This window comes from Nomascus leucogenys, chromosome 3 (genome assembly GCF_006542625.1).
Source record: "Nomascus leucogenys isolate Asia chromosome 3, Asia_NLE_v1, whole genome shotgun sequence".
NCBI classification, from domain to species: domain Eukaryota; kingdom Metazoa; phylum Chordata; class Mammalia; order Primates; family Hylobatidae; genus Nomascus; species Nomascus leucogenys.
Window position 1 is genome coordinate 139044247 of NC_044383.1, and position 12230 is coordinate 139056476.

Genomic DNA, 12230 nt, shown 5'->3' on the forward strand with positions numbered 1-12230 from the left:
TGAAAACCAGATAAACATATTTTTCGACCAGAAACAGAGTAGAAAACCACAGTGGTAGGTAAATGGGGTCTAAAGCCACAGTAATTATGCAATTCAGATATTGAAACAGAAGCGGGCAACAGTCCCACACTCCAGTGAGGTGTCAGATGCTCCCCTATGAGGAGTGGGAATCTGATTCCAGGTTGCCTGCATAAAATCAGGGGCTGTGATTGTGCCATTCATAAAAAGGTACTGAAAAAACAATTTCTACTATTCAGGGATGCCTAGCTGCAGAAAGGGTAGGATGCAGAGAAAGCCATCCAGATTAGACTTCAGCCAATCAGCTTATTTGTTCAGTGACTGGGGCAGGGAATTTTCCAAAATCACTGCCAGATGGCAGGGAATCCTGAGATACTGATAAAAGACCTGCTTCAAGACTAAGGGTCTTACAGGATTAGTGGAAACAAATGAAAAGCATTACATTATGAAGAGTAAGTGACAGTAAGAAATACATCTCTCACTCAATGTGTTACCTGAAAGCAAAAATCCATATTAACACCAGAAAACAGACAACCAACTCAACAATTAGGAGATTAATATATTCCTGATCAAACGCTAATAACAGAATCACCTAAAATTAGTTTAACAAACATATATTTAAGATAAACAATGTGATAAAGAATATAATTTAAAAGGGAGAACAATAAATTATAAAACATATCTGACTTCCCCTTTTCCAATTTGGATGCCTTTTGGATACTTGCACCTCCATGTTTATTGCAGCACTATTCACAATAGCGAAGATATGGAATCAACCAAGGTGTCCAAAACCAGATTAATGAATAAAGAAAACGCGGTATATATACATCATGGAATACTAATTTAGCCATTAAAAAGAAATGAACTCCTGTCATTCACAGCAACATGGATGGAACTGGAAGATATTATATTAAGTGAAATAAGCAAGGAACAGAAGTTAAATACCACATATTCTCACTCACATGTAGAAGTTTAAAAAAACATTGATTTCATAGAAGTAAAAAGAAGGACATAGCATACCAGAGGCTGGGAAGGGTAGGAGTAAGGGAGGGATATGGATACATTTTTTAAGGGATATAAAATGGCAGCTAGATAGGAGGAATAAGTTATAGTGTTCTACATCACTGTAGGATGACTAAAGTTAACAATAATATATAGTTTCAAATAGCTGGAAAGAGGATCTTGAAAATTCCTAACACAGAGTAATGATAAATGTTTAAGATGATGAATATGCTAATGACCCTGACCTTATCACTCTACATTTTATGTACTGGAACATCATTATGCACCCCATGAATATGTACAATTATTATTTGTCAATTAAAATAAATAATAAAATAAAATAAATTATAAAACAAAAATTGGCAAATATGAAATAAGAAAAGACATAATGGGAATGTAAAAACAAACACAAATAGCTATTAAAAGATTTACACATAATCATTTCTTTCCCAAACAATCCCAAAGATGGTGCCAAGGAATATACTCAGAATTCAGCAAAGAGTGATGAAAAGCTAAAACATGAAAGGAGAATTGAGATAAGCAGACCAATAACATTGAAAGGCCCCACTATATACCCAACAAGACTTTCTTCATAAGGGGAGAAATAATGGATTGTCAGGAAAGTCATAATATTTTAAGGAAAATTGGCCAAGAACTCCCTAGAATTGGAAGAAAACAAAACAGAACAAAGCCTCACATATAGGAGTATACCACATGCTGAGTAGGATGAATAAAAATAAAAATAAATCTACACTTAAAATAGTAAAAACACATCTAGAAGATAAAAGACAAAAGCTGAATTACCCACACACAAGTAACGCTTTGCTTGCCAGTGGACTTTCCATGAGCAATAGTAGATGCTGAAGATGGTGGGCAATGGAGTTATGTGTTCCAAGTGCTGAGGGATAATAAACATCCTACAATTTTATATGCAGCTAAATAAAAATTCGAGAGTGAAGATCATTTCTGATAAACTCACTGAGTTGATTACTCAAATATTTGCTGGAACCTACTTCAGTCAGAAGAAAACAAAATTAGAGGGAAGGGGTAGAATACAAGAAACAAGAACTGAAATTGGTAAAACAGGATGCTGAACTTAATGACCTGGCTAAAATAAAAGTCTACATTTCTCTGTTTAGATACACTCAAGAATTAAATTTAAGACTACATCAATTACAAAAATGGGTGGGCTGACCTAACCCTCTAATGAAAAAGATTTTGTAGACATCTCAATGTCCCCATATTATTAAGTCCAAGAGTTATTTTGCCATCTCCTTCTGGGCCAACAGCATTTTACACTACAATGGACAGAATTTGCCCTTCCAAAATCTATTTGTTGAAGTCCAAACCCCAATTGTGATGGTAATAAAAGCTGGGGCCTTTGGGAGGTAATTAGCTCATGATAGCTGAACTCTCATGAATGGGATTAGTGCCCTTATAAGAAGAGGCCAGGGAACTGGATTGCTTTTTCCCACCATGTGAGGATACAGAAAGACAATCTTCTCCAACCAGGAAGCAGGCCCTCACCAGACACCAAATAGGCCACCACCTTGATTTTATACTTCCCAGCCACCAAAACTGTGAAAAACAAATTTACGTAGTTTTTAAGCTACCCAACTATGATGCTTTGTCTATAGTAGTCCAAACTGACTATTTTAACTCCACCCTCTTTGAAATACTTTCTTCTCTTGCCTCCTGGGCACCACACTCACCTGTCTGCTTTCTCATCACTTCTTTGCAGTCTATTTTCTTGTTTCTTTTTCATCTTCCTCGCTTCCAAATTTTGAATGGCCACAATGTTCTGTCTTTCTTCTCTATCACTTCTTTGATGAACTCATTGAGACTTTTTTGGGTCTACCAGCTTTCTGTACAAAATCCTCAAATTTACATGCCCAGTGAAGATAATTTTCCTGAATTCAGGATGCATATATCCAACTACCTACTCAATATCTTCACTTGGCTTTCTGAAACTTAACATGCTCTAGTCTGCCCTCATTATCTTTTCCCAAAAACATGTTCTTCCCACAGTTTCTCCAATTTTACTGAATGAAAAGCCTCATCCTTCTCATTTTTCACACCGAAAAATCCTAGACTCATCCTTGACTCCTCTATTTCATCTGAATGTCACATCAGCAGATCAGCAAATGTGAGACTTCTTAACTGGTATCCGCTACCCATCTTCTGTTTCTACCACCTCCTATCTCCCTCTATTACAATTCCATTTTATTGTATTCTCAAGACAGCAGCCAGTATGAGCTTTTCAAACCTAAGTCAAATAATTTCAGCAAAGACTCTTCCATTCAAATCCAATCCAAAACTTCCAGTGGCTTACCATCTTATTCAGAATGAAGTTCTTACAGTCTGCTTTTTTGTTACTCCCCTGAATGTATCTCCTTTTCTCTGCCTCTTGTTCTGTTTCAATCACAAGAGCCTCCTTGCTGCTCCTCAGCCATGCTTGGTACAATTACGTGTCAAGACCTTTGCATTTGTTCCACACTTGGGGTTTCACTCCTTCAAGTATTTACTGAAATGTTACATTCTCCTTGAAGCCTTCATGACCATCTTATTTAAAAATGAACTCCCTCACCCCATCCCCAGTATGATCTGTTACCCTTTCCTGTTTAACTTGTCTCCATATAATGTATCATCACTAGTCATACTACAAGTTTTACCTGTTTGTTTGTCTAACCAAGTAGCCAATAAATTTGATGAAAGTAGACACTTTTGTCTGTTTTGTTCATTGTTGTAACAATGCTTGGCACATACTAGGTACACAAATATTTGTAGAATGGTGAATTTTACAGCATTCCTATTAATGATAAGAAGAAAACAATAAAGTCTATATACCCAACATTCAAAATTTTTTATTTTGCAGCCAATGCAACAAAATTAGAAAAAATAAATAAAAATTGGAAAAGAAAATACAAATTTTACTATTTACAAATGATATGGTTATCAACATAAAACTCCAAGAGATTTGGCAGATAAGTATTAGAGGCAGTTCAAGAGGAATGCCAGTTTAAGCTTTAAAATATCATATACTTCTAATACACTAGCAACAACGAATTTGAATATATAAAAGAAACAAAGGCATAGTTCAAATCAATAGCAAAGCCAAAACAGTAACTGTTAATATTTATAACAAAAATTGTATAAGCACTCTATAGAAATACTACAAAACTTTATCAAAAAACATAAAATAAGACCTGAATACAGAGTTAGGTTATTTTCTCAAGTGGGAAGACCAAAATCTTAATTGTCCTCAATTATTTTATAAATTCAAGGCCGGGTGCAGTGGCTCACACCTGTAATCCCAGCACTTTGGGAGGCCGAGGCGGGCAGATCATGAGGTCAGGAGATCGAGACTATCCTGGCTAACATGGTGAAACCCCGTCTCTACTAAAAATACAAAAAATTAGCCGGGCGTGGTGGCGGGCACCTGTAGTCCCAGCTACTCGGGAGGCTGAGACAGGAGAATGGTGTGAACCCAGGAGGCGGAGCTTGCAGTGAGCCAAGATCGCAATACTGCACTCTAGCCTGGGTGACAGAGCGAGACTCTTTCTCAAGATAAATAAATAAATAAATAAATAAATAAATAAATTCAATGTGATTGCAGTAAAAATTCTAATTCAATCATTCATGGAACTTAACAAATGAATTCTAAAACTTATATGGAAAACTGAAGGGCAAAGTATAACCAAGACATGTCTGAAAATAAAAATAAGGGGGGGTGTTTGTTCTATCAATAATATAGAAGTCATAATAATTAGGCAATGGCATGGGAACAGATATATAGATCAAAATAATAAAACTCTCAGAGAGCTGAGTAACATTCAGGCATTTATGCAATCCTGGCTTAAATTAGAGTATGCATCTTTATCATTCAGGAATGACAGACTACTCAAAAATGGTGTTGAGATATTTGCACTTGCATATAAAAAATTACACCTCCAAGTGATAATACATGCAAAAATAAACTCAAAAAATGAATAAAAAAATAGATGTTACAAATTCTAAAACCGTCATAAAAATGTAGACTATAGCTTCAGAGCAGAAAGGATTACTTACTATAAGATCAAGCTCAAAAGGAAAAGCTTTTTTTATATAGTTTAATTTATTAATAACTTTTGAGCAAATAAGGAAACCATAAATAAAAGAAAAATAGAGAATCATACTGGAAGATACAAAGGAATATTATCCATAATAATAAGTAACAGATTGCAATTTAAAAACATAAACACCTAATAGAAAAATTGGCAAACAAATTTGCAGGCGGTTCATAAAAGAGGAAAATATAAATACTCCAAATTAAATGAATAGATGCTCAGAACTATTAATCAGAGAAATGTGGATAAAAAAGTATTCCACATCCAAATTTTCCACAGTTAAAAAGTCATACGATATCAATTTTGGAAAAGTACTTGGGTAAATTAAAAACTCCTCACACTAATGGTAGGAATACACGTTGAGAAATCACTTTGAAGAACAATATTGACTACACGTAGTTCACAATACACATAACCTATGACAAATTCCATTTTTATGTTTATACACTGGAGAAACTCAAACCTGTATATGAAGCCACTAATTACAGTATATTTAACACCTTAAATTGGAAACAACCTGTTATGGACTGAATGTTTATGTCCCCCTCAAATTTGTATGTTGAAATTTAATCCCAAATGTAGTGATATTTGGAGATGGGGCCAAATGTAATGATATTTGGAGGTGGGGCCTTTCAGAGGTAATTAGGTCACAAGAGCAGAGGCTTCATGAATGGGATTAGTGCTCTTATAGGAAGAGGCCAGAGAGTTGGTTCTTCTTCTCCCCATGTAAGGGCATGGAAAGAAGATAGTCATCTAAAATCAGGCAGCAGGCCCTCACCAGACACCAAATAGGCCATCACCTTGATCTTGAACTTTCCAGCCTCCAGAACTGTGAGAAATAAATGTCTGTTATTGATAAGCCACCCTACATACGGTATTTTATTATAGCAGCCCAAACTAAGACAGAAATTGGTACTGAGAAGTGGAGTGCTGCTATAACAAATACCTAACAATGTGAAAGCAGCTTTGGAACTAACCAAGAGCTGTGAAGTACATCTAGAAGAAGCCAAGATTGTCATGAAGGGATTTTTAAAGGTGATTTGGTTAGGGCTCAGAAAGGGAAGAGAAGAGCTGCAGCGAAGGCTTCCATCTTCTTAAAGAATACATATGTAATCATGGACAGAATGTTAGTAGAAATATGGATAGTAAAGGCCATTTTGATGAATTCTCAGACTGAAGTAAAAACATGTTATTATCCTCATTAACACTGTAAATTTCACTGTCCTTTTCTCCATCTTGTGCAATGGAGAACAGGCAACCCTTGTTATTAAGCGGCAAACAACTTGGCTGAACTGTGTTCATATTATTAGTGTTTTGTGGAAGTTGGGACTTATGAGCAATGAAGTTGGCTATTTAGCTGAGGATATTTCTCAGCAAAGTATTGAAGGCACGGCTTTGTTCCACCTGACTGTTCAGTAAAATGTGAGAAAAGAGAAATGATGTGAAGAGGGACTTATCAAACAACAAGAAACTAGAACTTAACGAGCTTGGAAAATTCTCAGCCAATCCATATTGCACAAAATGAGAAAGCATGTTTAAAAGAGAACACTAAAAGTATTACCAAGCCACCATTTGATAAGGAGATTAGTATGGTGTGAAGCATGGACTGAATTAGCTACCTCAGCAGGAAAACTGCCAGTTTGAACTCAATGGGAAGGATATGGGAAGGAATGAAGAAATGTCAGATTTTTTGGATTTTACAGGGAAGACCATAAAACTTTTCAGCTGCAAACATGATCTATTCTTCAAGACAAGGGAAGAATGACCACAAAAAAGTGATTCAGAGATCGTAAGGGCTTCATCCTATGTTGCAAAGGGTGGAGGAAGAATTGCCTGATTTTCAACAAGTTAGATTACCTCCAATCAAAGGCATGGGGGCAGGACTGGGAGGAGCTGTGGAGGTTTGGTGCCTGCCCAGCAGAACCCTGGGACTGAGACCCCAATTTGGCAGAGGTGCAGAGCAATACCTCAACTCTACGGGTCTGGAAAATGGGACCTCTGCCCCAGTGGGCCTGGAGTGTATGGCATCAAGCACAGAGGATTATTCTCCAGCCCTGAGATATAGAGTTTGACTTGCTAGGTTTTGGACTTACTTAAAAGCTGTCACTCTTTTCTTCTTTCCTATTCCTTTGCTTCTGAAATGGGAATATCTATTCTACGTCTGTCCCTCTACTATAGTTTGAAAGCACATAACTTATTAGGTTGGTGCAAAAGTAATTGTGGGTTTTTTTGCCATTAAAAGTGGCAAAAATCACAATTACTTTTGCATCAACCTAATATTTGGTTTTACATGTTCATAGCTGGAGAGGAGTTCTGTCTCTGAATGAATGATACCTTGAGAATCACTCATATCTGATTTAGATGATAGTTAGATAAGACTTTGGACTTTAGACTTGAGAACCAATGCTAGAACAAGTTAAGACTTTTGAGGCTACTGGGATGGAAATAATGTATTCTGCATGTGAAGACATGAATTGTGGAGGGCCAGGAGCAGAATGTTAAATACTGAATGTCTGTGTCCTCCTCAAACACATATGTTGAAATCTAATCTCAGGGTGATATTAAGAGGTGGGGCCTATGGACAGGGTCATTAGACAGTGATGGTGGAGGCCTCATGAATGAGATTAGTGCCCTTAAAAAAGGGACCCCCAGATTACTCTCCTGCTCTCTTTCCACCCTGTGAGGATAAAATGAGATGCCAGTAGTCTGCAACCTAAAAGAAGGCCCTCACCAGAACCCAACCATACTGGCACCTTGATCTCAGACTTTCAACTTTCAGAGAAATACTGTGAGAAATAAATTTCTGTTGTTAAGTTATCCAGCTTATGGCATTTTGTTATAGCATCCTGAGCTAAGACACAACCAATATTCTCATTTTTCCAGGAATGAATTTTAAAATGGTGATATTGTTATATGTTAATATATAAAACAGCTCTTAAAATGAGTAACTTAGATCTATATGAATCAACTTGAGGCAATCACAAAACAATGTTGAATAAAAAAATGCTTTAAAATATTAAATACAGTATCAACATAATTTTCATAAGCATACAAAACAAACAATAATACATATCTTTTCTGGAGAATATGTGTAACATACGCAGTTACAGAGCATGGACTGGATCCATTACTGGGTGTTTGGGGAGATAACGATCAGCGTGTGATTGCAAAAGAAAGAATTTCAACTTTAATCATTTCTTTAAAAAAGATCTGAAGAAAAAGCAAAATATTTATAGTTACATAAATTTGGTATTGAGGCAGAGCACAGTGGCTCATTATCTGTAATTCCAGCCCTTTGGGAGGACCACTTGAGGCCAAGAGTTTGAGACCAGCTTGGTAACACAGTGAAACTCCATCTTTACAGAAAATAAAAAATTTAACCAGGCATGGTGGCATACATATGTAGTCCTAGGTACTTGCTACTTGGGAAACTGAGGTAGGAGGATTGCTTGAACCCAGGTGTTCGAGGCTGCAGTGACCTAGGATTGCATCACGTACTCTAGCCTGGGTGACAAAGCAAGAGCCTGTCTCAAAAAAGAAAAAGAAGAAAAAGAAAAGAAAAAAGAAAAAGAAAGAAAGAAAAATAGAGTTTTGGGTATGGGAGTATTTATTTTATTATCTTTTATACTTATCTATATTTTCTTTTCTTTTTCACACACACACATACACACATCATATATATATATAGCTTTATACCAGGCAGGAATTTCTTGTTTATATCCTGAAAATTTGCAGAAAGATTCAAAAACTTTCTTGAGAATTGAATACCTTAATTTTCTCACTGTTAAATACTCAATATTGAAACATTCAGAGGTAAACGACATCTTGGATATCCATTTATTCAAGAAATCTCTGAGATTGTTGTGGTTTGAAATCACTGTAGAGGGGTTCAAATATTATTTGTTAGATTTGCAAGACCGAGGCAGGGCATGGTGGCTCATGCCTGAAATCCTGCACTTTGGGAGGTTGAGATGAGCAGATCACTTGAGGTCAGCAGTTCAAGACCAGCCTGACCATACATGGTGAAACCCCGTCTCTACTAAAAATACAAAAATTAGCCAGGCATGGTGGCGGGTGCCTGTGACCCCAGCTACTTGGGAGGTTGAGGCAGGAGAATTGCTTGAACCCAGAGGGTGGAGGTTGCAGTGAGCTGAGATCGCACCACTGCACTCCAGCCTGGGCAACAGTGCATGGCTTCATCCCAAATAAATAAATAAATAAATAAATAAATAAAAAGATTTGCAAGACTTTCACTCTCTTCTATGTCTTTCAGCCGGCTTAAAAAAAAACATCACAGGCAAACGCTTTATTTGTGCTCTTCTGAAGTAATTGTGTATGTTGTCCCATAATCATCTTCCTTCTGGAAACAAATTCCTACTCATTGATTTCCTTTGTGTAGTTCCCATACCATTTGGAACAGATCATTCCTATTTTTCTGACTGATAGAGAATTCTCTAAGGCCCTGAATACCAGCAGTTCAGCATCTCATCTGTATTTCCAGTCTAAACTTCTGGACCGCCCAGCAAGCAATGAGGTATAATATTTTGCTACATAGCTGGGGCGTCTGAATAATTAGACACACAGAGCAGGCGGAAGACGCACTATCTCAGAGAGCTGCTTAGTGACAGTGCCTAGGAAGGTCCTTCCCAAATCCCTGTCCCTGGTAAGTAAGCATGGAAAATTGCTGTATGCCCTCAGGTGATCACATCCTGGAACCCCTATTTGCTTCTACTTCCTGTGCACCACTGCAAACTGGTGCTGAGGGGATTGGTGTGGGTTTATCAGTAAATACAGAAGGGAAAAATCTGTCTGCTATTTTTTTTTCCTTTGAGTTCACCAATTCTAATTTTTTAAGCCAAACACATTTTCTTAATCTTATAAGTTAAAAAATGAAAAGTTATGTAAAATGAAGCATAACTATGGACTGAAACTCTCAAATATTTTTGAATATGTGGAGGTCAATTCTTTTTTGTCATCCCTACTTCCCTATGGAGGAAGTGTCAAAAACCCATTTGACTTCACATGGTGGAGAAGAACAAGGCAGGAGAAACTGGTCTCTCCTTTGCAAAGAAGGACATACCTGTGCACAAAACTGGGACTTCAGATTTTTTTTTGAGCTGAGCAAGGATGGAAAGTGTTTTGCAGCTGGCATCCTATCAGCCACCTATAAAAACACTTCATCTAGTCCTTACGGTGAGGTGCAGGGAAAGCTGGTATGGAATAAATACTAACGGACCCAGCATAATGGTTTTCCCCTCAAAGCTTAGGCAAATTTATTAATAAGGAACACACATAAATCAGGTGTACTAATCAGAGAAGGTTTTTCATTGTCGTGCATTAGTTATATCTTCCAAGAAATGAGGGGAAATTCGGCTGTAACTTCTAGCTGTCTACAGTTTTACTCTGTTACTTCTTTCCCTTCCCCAGGGTCAGGTGCAATGATCAAAACCATCTCACAGGTTGAACAATGGGCCAAATAAAACAAAATACAATGTAAAAAGGATAAATTTAAGGATATGCTACACTTGATCTTAGCCAAAAGGCCGAGAAGCGATGATAAATTTAAGGATATGAACTTGGGTCTAAAAACACTGTTAAGGCTAGGATGGGAGAAACATGGTTTAACAGGAGCATATGAAAAATTCGGGACAGTAAATTCAGCATTAACCAACAGTGTGATGTTAAAATAGTCAATGGCAATTTAGAATGCATTAACAGAAATACGTTTTCTAAAACGAGATGTAATAGATATTCTCTGGGCTGGTTAAACAGTTATGTTCAATTCTGCTCACTACAATTTAAGAAATAAATTGAAATATGTTCAGAAGACTAAAAGGAGGAGAGTTAACAAAAACTCATGAGCGTCTCATAAGAACACTAGTTTTAGAACAAAGGTGTTTCCTCTAAAGAAGAGAAAGATAATCAGAATCATAATTTTCTAATCACTGAAGTGATGCCATGTAGAAGAGGATAGGAGGATATGCATTCACTTGTAAGATCCCAAAGGTTAGAACATGGATTGACGAATAGAAGGAATAGGAAGGCTCTTTATTCCATATATGGAAAGTCTGACTGATACTCAGATAAGATCTTAATTCACCTGTTAAGAAGAGCCTCAAGCCAAGCATTCTTGAGTATTTAAGTTACTGGTGAACAAGTCCTTGAAAGAGGTTGATTTAAAGGGGCCTCAAATTTACATAGATGATTAGACAGAAAATCTCTCTTGGTTCTGAGGTTACTATTCCTGAAACGGGCTGCCTAACCCAACTGCTCTCTTCAAAATACAGCTGGGAGTGAGATGATGAATTCCTATTTCTATCAATTTGTACATTTTTATAGATTATATTGTCAATCTTTGCACATTGACTAATATTCTTCACCCTTTTGTTTAGATACTGTTTTCCAATAGGATTGAAAAACTCTTAAGAGGAAGGGCTGTGTGTGTGTGTGTGTGTGTGTGTGTGTGTGTGTATGTGTTTTCCTGGAATCCCAGTGTTCTCTATTGTAGATGCAAAATAAATATTAATTATTGAGGATGATGAATATGACAGATTTCTCTGATTATTAAAAATATCTATTTTCCCAAGGCAGAGATTTGGAAGTTTCACATACAATTCTTACAGCCCTAAAGCACAGTGTCAAGTTTGAATGGTGCTCCTCATCCTTTCCCAAAGTATCCCTCACAGAGGAAGGGAAAAATTAAGTCTGAATGACCTGCTGCAATGTATACACTTACATTTTATTTTAAAATCCACATAACATCTGGGTATTTTGATATATATTATATATAAATATAAAAATAAAAGCTTCATATTCTTAACTTTGGAAGAAAAAGAATGCTCCTCCATCTTTCTTAATGGTCAAGATGCCATTGCAGTAAGATCAATTTTGGAAAATTAGGCTGAATTGGAAAAGAAATGAATCTACACATCAGAATTAGTTCTCATCTCACTCTTGAAGTCACCAAATTTTTAGGACTTAAACTTACAAATATAAACAGGGCAGTCTCTTGTATCACCACTCCCAAGCTGTCTTACAATATGGTGAGTAAACAAGCTCTAGAGTCAGACTGCCTCTGTACAAATCTTGCTTCTGTTATCAACT

General features: G+C 36.7%; 1 protein-coding gene and 1 pseudogene across 1 annotated transcript in view; both read right to left on the bottom strand.

The window, feature by feature from the left end:
- The window catches only part of RGS17 (regulator of G protein signaling 17), a 120437-nt gene that overhangs the window by 34521 nt on the left and 73686 nt on the right, over nt 1-12230 (bottom strand). The gene's annotated exons all lie outside the window — the stretch shown is intronic.
- LOC115834613 lies at nt 10550-10681 on the bottom strand (annotated as a pseudogene).